This window comes from Macrobrachium rosenbergii, chromosome 7 (assembly GCF_040412425.1).
Source record: "Macrobrachium rosenbergii isolate ZJJX-2024 chromosome 7, ASM4041242v1, whole genome shotgun sequence".
Classification (NCBI taxonomy): Eukaryota; Metazoa; Arthropoda; class Malacostraca; order Decapoda; family Palaemonidae; genus Macrobrachium; species Macrobrachium rosenbergii.
Genome location: NC_089747.1, coordinates 15527501 through 15540000, shown reverse-complemented (window position 1 = coordinate 15540000; position 12500 = coordinate 15527501). Strand labels below are relative to the sequence as shown.

General features: G+C 37.7%; 1 long non-coding RNA gene and 1 pseudogene across 1 annotated transcript in view; one reads left to right on the top strand and one right to left on the bottom strand.

Moving 5' to 3' along the window:
• Window positions 1-12500, top strand: part of LOC136840161 (uncharacterized) — a 54707-nt gene that overhangs the window by 6708 nt on the left and 35499 nt on the right. Inside the window, exon 2 of the long non-coding RNA XR_010853544.1 lies at window positions 6144-6273. This is a non-coding gene — a long non-coding RNA (uncharacterized lncRNA). The remainder of the gene's footprint in view (window positions 1-6143; window positions 6274-12500) is intronic.
• The window catches only part of LOC136840160 (angiotensin-converting enzyme-like), a 50669-nt pseudogene that overhangs the window by 34310 nt on the left and 3859 nt on the right, over window positions 1-12500 (bottom strand).

Below are 12500 nucleotides of genomic sequence, written 5' to 3'. Positions count from 1 at the left end.
AAAAATAAACCGAATTGCGAAGGCAAGGCTTTAGGGACACCGGAGGGTTATGTTGGGGAAAAGGCTGAAGTGGATTCGAAATAATTCAGGTTGGGTTTATTGGCTCTCTTTCAAGAATCTTCCTTTCATATTGTTTTTCTACTTTCCACCCTCTCCTAACAACTGATTCATAGTGCAACTGCTTTGAGGTTTTCCTCCTGTTGCACTTTTCAAACTTTTACTGTCAGTTTCCGTTTCAGCGCTGAATGACCTCATTGGTCCCAGTGCTTGGCCTTTGGCCTAAATTCTGTATTCAATTCAGTTCAATTCAATTCAATTCAATTCAGTTCTTTCGAGAATCAGTTCAGGGTGAAAGCTCATTTAAAGAGCCATATACGATTGTAGTTTGTCCCATTGAAAATGGGAGATTCCAGGAGGCGTTGCCCTTTCCGTTTTCTGCAGTTCTTTTGAGCTTTAATGGAACGCGTCTATACTTGTTTTCTCACGCCTAGGAATTGAACTCGGCCTTTTCGTTATTGCTGTGAGTATCATGTACACAGGTATATCTTTTCAAGTTCTTTTTACTCGCAGAGATGCCTTCAGAGATAAACAAACAACGGTCACTGTAAAAGTCATATTTTAAATGCTGAATCGTGGATAAATTTTTTGTTCAAGAAATTTCTTAAGATTTGAACAACTAAATATACTTAAATGAGAGGTTCACCAACAGCAAGGCGAAACCCCCCGACAACCACTCTTGTTTCCTTCACTTGTATTTTGCGCGCACACGCTAGAGCCTTCTGGATACAAAGGCCTTTCTTTTCCAATACCTCTTACGTACCGTTTATCCAGTCATGGTTCGGTCTTACTGTTTTTCTCCATACCAGTACTTCAGAATTCTACGCTCTTGATCTTCTCCCTTATTTCCACAATACCAAACCAGGTAAAGGCTCCGCTCCATCCTCTCACCACTAATCTGCATCTCCACATTATTACAGTTTTATTACTTCTTAAGCCACATCTACCAGGCATAGTTTTCTCGACAGGCCAACCCTCCCCCACTTCATTTTTTTGCTTCGAACAACCACACTGAATTTCTATAAAAGAGGCACTTCAACAGTCCCATCATATATCCCTTATTTGGCTTACTCCAAGTTTCTCTAAGTCTTTTGCACACACCCTGCACTTTCTCTTCAGTATCCTCGGTGATGTATCATCTGCAAACTTCAGCTATTCTGCACTCCATTCACACATCTTTTCCTTTGCGCTATGTTTGATTTCCTTTCTGAATCACGTTGTATGCAGTGGAAAAAATAAGAAGGGATTAAAACCAGTAGTTATATAGTACCGTTTTACCCGTGTCAGAAACTTTTTTAATTATTTTTCAATTACGCTCCATATTTAACTAATATTTTACTTTAAGTTTACCTCGAGTGTCATATTGCATTATCAGTACATATACACAATGGTTTTATAAAAACGATTTGTTCATGGTAATTTAAGGAAAAAATTCCATTATAGGTTTCAGACGATTTTGTCGAATGGTATGCATTCCAGTTGCTGTCATAAAAAGCAAATACTTGTTAGATTTGCATTATACAGTTACGTGTTAGGAAAGGCATCTACCGACTCCTGTATTAATAGTTAATAAATATTAGGCGATTCATTGAATAACTGACTGTTGCGCCGTAAGTTTGGATGACGCAGCCGCTTGGCAAGCTAATCATGACCTATTAACCACTGTTCAGAACAGTCAAGGCTTAGCTGAAATACACTAGATGAGCATTCTTTACCATTTATTTGTACACGACGTATGTAAAATTAATCATGGTTAAACATTCTAGCCTCTGTCATATTTGCAACTTGGTGCGTTTTTTATAACTCCATGAAAGTGGTGTTGTAAGGTGTTTTCAGTCAGTTCTGAAGGGTTGTTAAGACCAAAGTTGTCAGCATCTGCAAGGGGGTTCAGAAACCTTCCCCATACGTAGAGGAATTTCTGAGCATAATATCTTAATGTTCGCATAGTTAAATATTGTAGCACTTCCTTGCATTTGAGCTATTCAAAAGGCTCAAATTCGCCTTTCGCGGCTCGTTCGCTTAAACTTCCTCCATTTCAACCCTACGATTTTTATCATCCTGAAGTGCCCCTTGAGCAGGGAAAGAGTGCTGCCACTTAAGAGCGAAATTCTATCCGCGCTTCTTTACAGACAGGGCCATTTCTCCCATTTGCTCTTGATGGCGTTTCTAATATTGCTGTTATCTTTAGCGTAAGTAGATATCAGCAGAAGTTTTATGTTTGTTAGGGTAAACAGGCTCGATATATATACTTAAATATACACTATACACGTATAAGTATTTAATATACACATATATACACATTCGGCGCCGTTCTTACGCATTCACACGGCTTTAGTATCCACGCACATAACGCACGCGTGTTCATACACCACAGTGTGCATAATTGCGCAAGTAGCTTACGGGCATACATAATAAATCTGCTTCAGTAATACAAACGCAGGTATTTAATACTGCTTGTCCTCCCCCTCCTAACCTCTCTCTCTCCCTCTCTCACATTATATATACATATATATATATACTGTATACATATAAATGTCATATACAAATATACAGTATATATGTATGTATGTATGAATGAATGTGTATGCTCTAATAAGCTGCTTGCTTGCCCCATGCCCTTCTACAGTATACCAGAGGCGACGACCCACTACAGTCGTCTGGTTACCAGCTAAGCAAGTTATTGCTTAGGTTAACGGTCACAGTGAGTTTAACTGAACCTGTTTATAAATACCTCCGGCCTCGGCCAGAATTTGAACCCGGTTCCTTAAAAGAGAATAAAAATGTGCTTTTCTTGACTCGAAGTCAATGGTTTTTACCAATAGTACTCTTGTGATAACTTCTTTGACATTCGGTCAGTCATGTTTTTACTTGTCTTTGGTGATCTGATATTAGAATTTTTAACGATTGTGAATGCATTTTCTTCAAAGCTGAAAAATACTGACAGCCACGAAATCGCAATGTATTTTCCTAGATAAATCGAATTCTGAAAATAAATTTAACCTTTGTATTCACTGCCTTGGCGCTCATTTATTCGTAATAAGACTAAAAAGAAAAAAAAACGCAACAGTTTTCAGCTGAAATTCGGTGACACATTAGGAAAACTAAACAAACGCCAGAAATGAAAGTTGCTACTGTCCAATTCAGGTCCAGGTTGTGACGGGTAGAAAGTTGACGAACGCGTTGACCCTGGACCTACCTTCCAAACATGAACCTCGCCCATGTGGATTAGTTGTTAGTTGTTGTACTAAATAACGTTACAAGGTCTCTTGCTTTCCCATATTAGTGGTTTATGAGCGCTAAATAATATTCAGGTTGATTGTGCTGCTTTACATTGTAATGTCCCCTTGCCTTAGCTTCTAGACCTGGTTCCTTATTACTCTGTCCATTACTCTCTGCTTGTGGGTCATCTGCAGAGTTCGCCATCACTTTCCTAATGTGAATCACCAGTTACCCTCTGTGCAGACAGCATTATCTATTTATATTGACCTCCAAAGAGTGTCTTAAATATTGCGCCACATCTTTCGCTGCTTTTCCAGTGATTCTGTCTCTGTGCTACTAATACAGAATTTGTTCAACTCCCTACAATTAGCAAATGTGCCTTGCTGTCAGCAGCCTCTCATAACCTGTCTCTGTTTCACCTCTGTCATTTTCTGCATAACAATGTCACCTTTCCGCCATGTCCAGCGGCAAACCTAAGCTTTGTCATTCTTACTTTTCTGTTTTCTTTCTATTTCATTTAAAATTCCACTTTTTACTTCATTTTTGAGTTGTTACCTTCTACAGTGTCTCATTGCCTCCAAGTCTCGTTACTGGAAAATATTGTGGGCGCTACTATCGTCTCATATAAGTCTAATCGTATCTGAACAGCCGGTGGCCGGTGATAAAGTCGCTGGAAAGTCGTCACAGGAAAAAAGTAACAATTTTGGCTGGGAAAAAAAGTCACATTAATTTACGGTGGCTGGTAGTCACAGGGGAAAAATTCACAATATTTCTTCGGGGTCATTATCTTTATGATATTTACTAAACACGCCGCAAAGGTGGATACGTACCGGGGGTCACTATGTATGGGGAAGATTATTGTGACTGTTTTTCCTGTGACTTTTTTTATCTGGATTCGAATAGTCAGCGCCCTACTGTACTCTGGTTACATTTCCATTTTTTTTTTTTTTCGTGCAGAATGTATACTTAAACTTCGGTTACCGTTTTGTGGGGACAGTACCCCCAAGTACCTAAACTCCTCTAGACTTACTACACCCCACTAACGTTTCAGTTTCTTCATTCTTTTAACTATTCCTTAACTTCCTATTTTCTTCTTTACTTCCTATTTCCAATATTACCGACTTTCGTAGATTGCTGCTAGAAGTAAATTTCTTATATTTCCAAGTTATGACATTCTCTCGTAGTTAAATCCACTCTTTCATTTTTACTGCTTGGAACATATATCGTCCACGTATATCAAGGTTTGTGTCCTAATGTTTATCAGTTTTGTAGCTTCCCTGCTTATTGCATTCCCTTTTAAGCATAATTTTTATTATCAGAATACCCTAGCATGCCTAATATATCTTTCATTATTTCTTGTTCCCCCGACCTTTAATTAGTGCCTCACCTTTTTCATTCAGTTTGTAAATTAGCGAGCCATAACTTCTCATCATTTTGCCCAACTCTCTTCTACAATCTTTCAAACATAACTTTTGAAAACGCATGCAAGCAATCTTTCAGACATAACTTTTGAAAACGCATGCAAGCATTAGCAAACTGTATGTAAGCGGAAGTTTCCAAGTGTCTATTGTGTATGACTGCATTCAGCGTGATAAGGTGCTGCCGTAGATCTTCTTCCCTCTATACGTCCTAATAGTTTGCTTTGTGTTTATGCTAAATATTCCTCCTCTGCTGTTTATATGTAGTCGTCTACCCTTGGATTTGCACAGTGATATTTCTAATTTATCCTGTTCGTTTCACAGTTCAGTTCTCTCCGCTGTTTCATTTATCATCGCCCTTATACTATTCTTCATGTCTTGACACTTGTTTTTGATAAATTCTGTTCCGGATTTGTTCTCTAGTATTCTTGTTTCGAGTATCGGAGTGCTTCGTATCTCTTTCGCCGAGTAGATTTTTAACCATATTGTTGCTGATGTTATAAGACATCCCTCGTAATATCAGTTCGCTCATTACTACTTGCTTTTCTCCTTTTGGTGTTTAGACTTTCCAGTTTAAATGGATTCTGCATAATGTTGTTCAGATGCCTTTATTGTGTCCAGAACGTTTTCTATTATATCTTAATCTTTGGAACAGATGACAGTCATTATAAACACCTCATGGGCATTCATGATTTTATTATTATTATTATTATTATTTTATATATATATATATATATATATATATATATATATATATATATATATATATATATATATATATATATATATATATATATATAATATTTTGCTGACATCCTATTACTTCCACATTCTTGTTTTATCTCAGTCTGGCGTTCTCATTATCTTATTGCATTGTTCTCTACAATGTCCTTTTTTTATATTTTTTAATCCCCTGTCGTCTTCTCTCTCTTTTACTACTTTCAGTCTGGTCTTCTTTATGTTCTTCTGCAGCTTTACGCCTCAGTTTTTGTTGGTCCTGCTTTTTGACACTTTTTCTACAATTCTTTGTCCTACTGACCTTCTCCTGTCATTTTGTAAACTTATCTTTCATGTCCGTACTTCACTTCATCATACTCCAGTTCATTTCAATCATCATGGCGTTGTGATCTCTCACTTTTTTTTTTTATCTTCAATTGTGTTGATGTGTTTCTCCTTCATCCTCCTCTCGTATTAGCCTAGAGTCCATTACTGATTTCTAATCCCATCTCCAATACTTGTATAATTCCCTATATAATATTTCAGTGTAATTGAGTTTACTGTTCCACTGCCCCGGTAACTGTTCTTAGTAATAGGAGTAGTAGTAGTAAGGATAAGCCTTTGTAACTGCTCGATATTTATGTAAATGTTTCTTAATGAAGAGAACAGTTTCATTGCACAGTGTTCAGATCCCGTTTCACCCGCCTCGCATTCATTCGCTTTTTACGGCAGGTTCAGGATGCTCATGTGATGCCATCTTGGAGGATGAGCTGTACGACTCCGTGGGGTAGAATTTCATACAAAGGAAGGACCTGCATATGTTAGTACTCGCTTTTGTAGGACATAGGAGAACCTGCGAAGTGTAAGTATAACCTACTTTTGTTTGTATGCGTAACCAACGTGCGCGTACATAACACACACACACACACACATATGTATTCATAGTAAGTATCATTGCTTGTCACTTTTTTTTTAAATAGTTCTTCACCTCAAGAACATTTACTTCATTGTTATCTTCCTCGATTTGAAAAAAAATCATTCTCCTGTCCATTGTTCTAACTTCTCTTCGTTACCAAATCTTCCTGATTCAAAGTTATGTCCACTAGCAATGAGCGAACAAGTTCACTGTCGCCTCCAGTATAGAGTACGTTAACTTTCCACGTTCCCCGTTTATTCCAGCCCGTCATTTATGTGTCAGCTGGTTTGTGAAACCCGTTCTTCCAGCATGAAAACTCCTCTCGGTAAATAGGTTCAGGATGCTCTTCACTTTCGCTAGCCTGCTGTACAGTATTCAAAATTCTCTCTCTCTCTCTCTCTCTCTCTCTCTCTCTCTCTCTCTCTCTCTACTTGAAAGTAAACCAGCGTTGCTGGTACTAAACCCTTACCAAAAGTGTAGTGTGCTCCAATTTGTCAAACGCAAGCTCGACCCATGAACGGTTTGTTAATGAAAGAGTTTTATTTTCAGATGACCGAGTGGGAATTTCATCTGTGTGGAGCCTACTTAGACTTAACTGCTCGCGAAGAGTAAAATCACCAATTGTAAACGAAAAACGGGAGAGGAAACGGGAAAGCATACAGTACGTGTGTAATTCGGCTCTACGTCGTAACTCTCGGTAGGCATAAAGTACCGGGGAAAAATCAGTCAAGGGAAATAGGCTTAGGCCTACTGTTCATAGTAATATTATTGTTTTTGCAAATGTCGTGTAACCAGATTTGGTCTGTTGGCTCACTGGACGTCGCTTTAAATTTCCAAAAAACGAAGGTTTGTAATATCACCTGTTGTTAGGCGAGATTGTAAGCCTATAGACTCACGGTCTAGTTCTTTGTGGACTGAGAAAACTGACCTCTGGACCATTATGTGTTCTTCATGCAAGCGCAGGCAAAATTTTGTCCTTGGTAGCCCTGGGTAAACAAGGGTGACCACTTTTCTTTTCTTGAAACAGTTTCTTCGTAAACTGCCGTTTTCTACAGTTGTGTGCATCGGTACATACATACAGTACATACCCAAGTGAATATGGTACATTTTATTACTAGTCTTCATAAAATTTGCAATTCCAAGTATCCAAGTATGAGATCTTAAACATTTTCTCACATTTTCACCAAATTATTATTTTCTGGTATTGCCATGACTTTCTACAACTGACAAAAAACAGTTTTCCTGATAAAAGGCCTTGGGCGAAGAAAGAGCATTCATTTGAACACAATACTGGTTCTACGGGATCAGAAACTACTTTTGGATCGCCGTTCTTATACTCGGATCCAGGTCACTGGTAAAAGCCAAGATGAACTTGCGACTGAAATTGTATTTCAATTTCAGGTCACCAATAAAGAGAACACAGCCTTTTCTCTTATGCTTGGTTCGAAGCCTCCAAAAAGTAGGCTTCGAACCAAGCATAAGAAAAGGCTGTATTATCTCCATTGGTGAAACTAGGTAGGTATACGGTTGGGAATCTTGTATACATATTTTCCGGACTCGTTTACATGTCAAAGAACGAACTTACTGTCTGCGAGAAATGTCAGATTCATTGCTACAATGTGATTTAAAAAAAAAAAAAAATCTTTTCACTGCTCCGATTAGGTTTAACGGCCTCGTTAGGTCAAGTTACCGTTTCAAGACGACTCTACCTGGAATGACAGGCCACAGGCAACCGGAAAAGGTGTCAACAGAATAAGCGATGAAGCATATTTATATTCTTGCCTAGTCCAGGGAATAATACCTTCACCAAGGAATACTGATGAACAATTGTTTCTTATACACGCACACACACATATATATTTATATATACTATATATTTTTTATATATCTTTAATATATATATATATATATATATATATATATATATATATATATATATATATATATATATATATATATATATATATATATATATAATGTATTTAATGCCTAGAAAAGAAATCGTTTGTTCTGATTAGTGCTCATCAAAATCAGTAGGAAAAGAGTAAACGCCAGACTTATCCCTCCGTTGGGGGTGGGGGGGCGGTTAGTGCCGTCAGTGCACCTCATGCGGTGCAATGTAGGCATTACTTAAGGTTCTTTGCAGCGTCCCTTCGGGCCCTAGCTGCAACCTCTTTCATTCCTTTTACTGTACCTCGGTTCATATTCTCTTTCTTTCCACCCTCTCCTAACAATTGATTAATAGTGCAACTGCGAGGTTTTTCTCCTGTTACACCTTTCAAACATTTTCACGTCAATTTCCGTTTCAGCGCTGAATGGCCTTAGTTGCCCCAGTGCTTGGCACGTATGCCTAAAACCTATAAATCAATCAATCAAGCCAGACTTATCCGGGCATTTTCTACCGCAACTGGTCGGCAGCGGCGTTTGACTTCACTCGCTTCTTTGACCTACGGCGGGCGAACCGACCAGGATCGATTCCCCTTCGAAGGTCGCTTATATTTAGACCTTTTCGGTGGTTGCCAGGCAAAATTTGTTCTATAACTAGACCGCTGTTGGTAGGGGGTCTTGATACCGGTATGCGCGGGTTTCTGCCACACTAAAATATAAATAAATAAAAATCAGCAGCGGTGCGTGAATTTAACTCTCTCTCTCTCTCTCTCTCTCTCTCTCTCTCTCTCTCTCTCTCTCTCTCTCTCTCTCCAGTGTAATTCGTGAAACGTGTCGTTATTATGGCATATGAGGTATCTTTCCGTATCGTAAGAGTTGTTCACGTGAATGTATTTGAAAAATACATTTATTTATTTCTGTGATGGTTTTCGATGCAGGGTTTTTGTTAACCCACTCCGTCATTTGTTTGTCCTTCTACAAATATCTCAAAAACTTTAGAACTAAATTTCAGCGAGAATCTTTGGGAAGATGTTTAAGCGTCAAAAATAAACACTGAATTTTGACAGGATCTGAATATGGGTCTATTTTTGCCTAGTTTTGGCGGAGGTGATCTCTTTCGGATTCTTTAAAATTAAATGTTTGTCTTCCTGTCTCTTCTTTTTCTTTTAAGAATTTTTTTTTTTATTTTAGAAATCTTAATTTGCTTTAAATCGTCTTTCGTCAGGAGTGTTTTCGAAGTCTCCCTTATATGACTTTTGGTGACAATACTAAGTGTTTCCTTCGATCATGGGACTGGTTAAATTCCCATCAGTCCGAATTCCTACCAAAATAACAACCACTCTTTCATTAGAGTAACATGAACAGGCTATGTTGCTACGATTCTTCCACAGTTAGATTTATTTTTAGACCATAGATCAATAACTTTAATGCCATCTAAGAGCAGAACGATCCAGGAAGCAAGAGAGAGAGAGAGAGAGAGAGAGAGAGAGAGAGAGAGAGAGAGAGAGAGAAGAGAGCACTATATTGTTTGAGCTGCAGATTGCATTTTCCCGCAATGGACACTTAATTAGCTGGGAGAGAGGGAGTGTCTTCAGCCACAGGACTTCCTGATTAACGTAGAATCTGAGTAATGCCTCGCACATAGATTACTAGAAATATGTTGTTTAAATTTTGTAAGTTGCACAGCAATACGTCTAGTCAACCTTAAAATACAAAAGTTAAGATTGAGTATTTCTTCCTCAAATTCGCTTCAACTCAAAATAGTTGTGACTTGAGAATTTTTAACGTTGTTTAGATGAATTGCATTACACCCTTTGCCTAAATTCTCCCTCGGTTGCGACATTGTTTCAGTTGATTGGCTACAATATTTCAAAAATTCATACGTATACGCATTTGTATTTCTCTAGCATAGCGTATATATATATATGTGTGTGTGTGTGTATGATATATTTTATAATAATGTTTATAGGCATAAATATGTTTGTGTGTATGTATAATATATTTTATAATGTGTTTATAGGCATAAATATGTTTGTGTGTATGTATATATATGTGAATATATATATATATATATATATATATATATATATATATATATATATATATATATATATATATATATATATATAATTATATACATGTGTGTGTAGTAGATTTGTACGTATGTTTGTACAGTATGTATGTATGTATGTATGTATGTATGTATGTATGTATGTATGTATGTATGTATGTATGCATGTATATCAAACCCAATAAACCGTGACAGTTAGATTTGCCTCTGTCAATTGTGGATCGATGAGCTAATCTCCCTTGGAGCTATTTCATTATTTCCTGATGGGACGCTTAATAGGTTATTCTTATTTGTTTGTGCATCTCGGTAATTTGATTCAGAAATCGTCTTGGTATAATCATCTGTAATCAGGAGATTATAATTCTTTGATTACAAATACTTTTGATTAATTCTTTGATTGCAATAGGAATTATATGTATGATAGGGATCATATGTTTGTATGGATTTGAAAGGCGTATACGCTCGTCAAGACTTCACTTTGGGGTACATATAATATTTTTTGTTTCACTTTACGGTACATATTATAAATTTTTGGCCTCACTTTACTGTACATATTATGGAATGGAATGGAGTATAGAATTTAGGCCAAAGGTCAGGCGATGGGACCTACGAGGTCATTGAGTGCTGAAACGGAAATTGACAGCAAAAAGGTTTGAAAGGTGTAACAGGAGGAAAGCCTCACAGTTGCTCTGTAGATCAGTTGTTAGGAGAGCGTGGAAAGTAAGATGGAAGAAAGAGTATGAGAAAATTTTGCCTTCACTTTAGGGTACATGTGATAAAATTTTGGCTTCACTTTACGTATTCATTATGATCAATTTTTGTCTTCACTTTACTATTATAGTATGATATAATAAATTTTTGTCTTCTCTTTACGGTACATATTATGATCATTTTTTGGCCTTACTTTAGGAACATATTATAAATATTTGACTTCATACTTTAGGGTACACATTATGATAAATTTTTGTAGTGCCAGCTGCTTTGGGATAACCATGCCTTAATTTGACGATTCGTTCTAGAGGAACAACAGCAGACAGTGATAACTAATGATGACAGCACTGATGAGAAAAAAAAACCTCTGCAGTTCATTTCTCCCATTTACTAATTGGGTGTGGTCTCTTCATAATCCTTGGGAATGGTTTTCTCTCTCTCCCTTTCGTTTGACGCTTGGATCTTGACCCTCTTTTCGCGTTTACTTTGAACCCAGTCCGTAAGTAGCCTACAGTGTGGCACTTTCTCTCAAGCCTCGTGGTTACGACCACCATCTCCATAAGTAAACTTCCGTATGACCTGGTTTCCCGTCAATTATGCGCTTGTTTGACCTCCTCTCTTGATATATTAAGTAGCATAGTCTTTCACGTGCGCTTTGATTGGAATCTCTCTCTCTCTCTCTCTCTCTCTCTCTCTCTCTCTCTCTCTCTCTCTCTCTCTCTCTCTGTATCCTTTGGTAAGTTGTTTCATTTTGGTTTGATCCAAAACATCTATAATCTTTGGCTGGGCGTTTCTCCCTCCTATGTATCAGTTGGTTTGAGAGCTGCTTCTATGTCCTTTGCCATGGTCTCTCTCTCTCTCTCTCTCTCTCTCTCTCTCTCTCTCTCTCTCTCTCTCTCTCTCTCTCTCTCTCTCTCAAATCTTCCCCATGAAGGTTTGAGTGTCTGCTTCTTAGATCGGTTCACTGACGGATGAAACAAAATTCACTTTATATTTACGAAAGTGTATTAGTATTGATTTAAGCACGTACAAGTAAAACTTCGTTTATGATTATGATAATCATCAAGCATTTCGTATAGGTCTATTATAATTTAAAGGTTACACATGAGTTATTCAGCGTCGTTACTACAAGAGTATTCCCTTTGTGGAAATATAATGGTATCATTCATATCACTTTAATTCTTCCCGGACTCTGACCTTGAACAGCTTCGAATGTTTCAAAGACGTGACCTTCGAAAGTGGAACCCCGTAGGGGTTAGTACCGTCAGTGCACCTCATGCATTACGTAAGCTTGTTTGCAGCACACCTTCGGCCCCTAGCTGCAACCCCCTTACGTTCCTTTTACTGTACCTCCTTTCATATTCAGTTTCTTCCATCTTACTTTCCACCCTTTCCTAACAGTTGATTCATAGTGGAACTGTGAGGTTTTCCTCCTGTTACACCTTTCAAACCATTTACTGTCAATTTCCGTTCCAGCGCTGAAAGACCTTACAGGTCCCAGTGT